The 3,038-nt window shown below is 39.0% G+C and overlaps 1 long non-coding RNA gene across 1 annotated transcript; it reads right to left on the reverse strand.

Moving 5' to 3' along the window:
- Positions 1–2,931, reverse strand: LOC144376883 (uncharacterized). The gene is made up of 2 exons (XR_013437252.1): positions 2,773–2,931; positions 1–620 (listed from the first exon to the last, which is right to left on the reverse strand). It is a non-coding gene; the product is annotated as an uncharacterized LOC144376883 (long non-coding RNA).
- Positions 2,932–3,038: the final 107 nt, after the last annotated feature.

Raw genomic sequence — 3,038 nt, forward strand, 5'->3', positions numbered from 1 at the left:
TTTTCTAATATAAGAAGTATTTATAAGCAGTTGATGGGTAAGAAGTATTATTAACAGAAATCATGCAAGGAATTTTATCTTTCACATCAAATGAAAAATCCAAATATTAATATTAATTAGTTAATATTAACTTCTCATATTCTAATAATCATGCAGCCAGAAAGAGGATCAGTTAAAAATATCATAAAGAATGCATGTGAACAACAGGTAATGTCTGCACTGTTAGCTTCATCTCCACAATATTTAACCATAGATCTTCTGGTACAATAGTTTCTAGAACAATGTATTAACACGTCCACATTATTAAATAAACTTTGGGGGAATGAGAATTCCAACTAAGTATTCTGGTTCTGAAGGGCTGTTGTCTTCTGCTTCCCCTTGTCTATTGTGAAAGATATACTCCAACTCCTCAGGAATAGGCTTTGAGTCCTCTATTACAGGTTCATGTTGCTGTAGGTCTAATGATGACAGCTTCCTCTCAGAAGGTGTTGTTGCCCTCAGCTGCTGTGGCATCTTATGTGAAGGCACATGCATCTTTGTTGAGGGAGGATGGATTGATATCTATTAAGTTAAAAAATGTTTGGGGGGGTAAACATTGATGTCAAGGAGCATCAGAAAAACTGTAAACATAAGAATAGACAAAAAGAAGGCATTTCTTCAATACAATTAAACATTAAAACAGAAGTAGCAAGTATCCTGATAGCTAAGCAATCTACTTTCCTTATAATTGGGCAGATAAAAGTACTATAATCTTGCCAAGGTTCTATTTTACTCCACGTTGGCCCAATGTCACCTCTCTTCCTCATCATTCCTTCTTTGCTTTTATCAAGATATTTTCAGTATTTGATTTTGATCTTTCTTGTGTCGGATGTCATGTTGGTCATTGAAATCACTAATTTTGACACAGATGGATTTGGGGGAACGTACTGGGGATTAAAAACAAGAGTGCTCAAACACTGAGTCACATCCACAGTCCTTTTTATTTTATTATTTTATTTTTATTTTGAAACTGGGTCTAATTTACTAGTCTGGATTTGAACTTGTGTTCCCCCTGCCTCATCCTTCTGAGCTACTGGTACTGCAGGCATGTGCCATTGGGCCCTGCTTGATTTTGTTTATTTTCCTGAGTAATTTTCTCGATTGTTAAGAAAATTATGAATTACAAAAATAACTCTTTAAAAGGATTGTAGTAACATTAATCTATCAAATGTTTCATAATGACAAAGTATTGCTTCAGAATAAAGTTTAAAAGGAGGGATTTCCAAAAACTCCGATGTAATCAACCTAGTATATGTCTGTGATTTCCCTCACACATATCTTTGGGAATTATTCTTCTCCACAAAAAAAGACTTTGATATTAAAGAGAGAAATGGGTTAAAAGAATGCCACCTAACAAAAAGCAAAGGCAATGCAATCTAGCCTTCCCTGGTTTGAGTTAGTTAATTCACAGACTCTGATAATCTTTTATTACTTTTACACAAGAACTATGGAATGAAGGCATAAAATCAATCTCTGACAAACAATGTAGAAAACTACATAACTTTATAGTCATACTTTATATCCCATAAAGTAAATATATTTATTGTGCACAATGATTCTGAATGAGGATCACTTGTGTACAACATATGCAGATAACCTGTAAAACTTACTGGTGGTTTGTCATAAATTTCATACACCATATGAAATGCAAAAAACTTAATTATTTGTAATTGAGCTTACTGAATTTAATAAAACCCATTACACTGATTATCTTATGCCTCTGTGAGTTTCCATGGCTTCTTTAACTTGGTTTCCAAACCATCTTTCTAAGTACTTTAGAACTAAGAAACATATTTTAAAGAATCAATCCACATTGGAACTGCACTCATGTCTGAGATCTTGCTTTTTTAAAAAAAGCTCCATTATACTTTCTAAATCTAGAAAGCAGCAATAAGGTCTTCAGCTCTCATGATCTAAGAGGCAAGCTTATCTGGTTCCTGGTGTCCTTCAGTTTTTCCTTTATTCATCTACTCACTTGTTTCTCTTCCATCACCTCTGTCACAGTAGAACTACAAGATCCAATCCCAAAAGATGGGGAAGCCAGGTTCCTTTTACAAGTTACATTAAAAGCTGGTGAAGGTATTCTCCATGGCACAGGCCCCTGCCAGATTTTTTTCATAAGGAGGATGGTCACTAAATCTAAGATGTTTCCTGTCTCACTTTTCAGTACCTGGACAGACATCTCAGGGTGCTGCCATGTGCCTTTTGGCACAGAAACAAGCTTGACAACTAGCTCACCAGCTCATGTTTTGCCCCCTTCCCTTTCAATCAGGGATGCTCCATTTAGGGACCAGGTACCATCATGCCTGCCATCTGGCCTGCTCAGCTTTTCCTCTGGGGTCCAGGAGTGCGCCTGTCTTTCTTCTGTGGCTTCCCCATTTCTCCTCACCATTGACCTGGCAGCCAGGTGGGAAGAACACCAGGTGTCTCCTGGATGAGCTTGTGTGTGTGTGTGTGTGTGTGTGTGTGTGTGTGTGTGTGTGTGCGCGCGCGCGCGCCTGCGCACTTCCTACATTTCCTTTCCCTCTGGCAAGATTCCCAGTGAGGTTTTCAATAAAAGCAAGTTACCAAGTAAAGGTTCAAGCTTTGGGCAAAAAACACCTGGAGTCAAGGCTGAGCTCTGGTAGCCAATGTGGTATCCAACCCAGCTTGGAGACCCCCATTCCACTAGGTTGGCAGCCCCAGAGCAACCAATGGAAAGTGTCAAAAGGCTCTGGGGAAACAAGCTCTTACCTGCAGATCCTTCAGACTCTGCAGTCCCATTGACATTTTCAGAGCGGCTTTCCAGCAAAGCAGCATCTTTTCATGGAATAATCAGTGATCACAAAACCAAATAACTTTCTCTCATCATCCTGATGCAACCTTTGTGGGAGATTGGCTCAGCAGCAGCCAGACTCCTAGGAGGAACAGGGGAGACATCTGGGCCTTTACTCTCCTGAACTGGAAGCTTTTCTCTGCAGCAGATCTCACCCACAGACCTGAATCTGTATGGCTTCCTT

This window comes from Ictidomys tridecemlineatus, chromosome 4, assembly GCF_052094955.1.
Source record: "Ictidomys tridecemlineatus isolate mIctTri1 chromosome 4, mIctTri1.hap1, whole genome shotgun sequence".
NCBI classification, from domain to species: Eukaryota; Metazoa; Chordata; class Mammalia; order Rodentia; family Sciuridae; genus Ictidomys; species Ictidomys tridecemlineatus.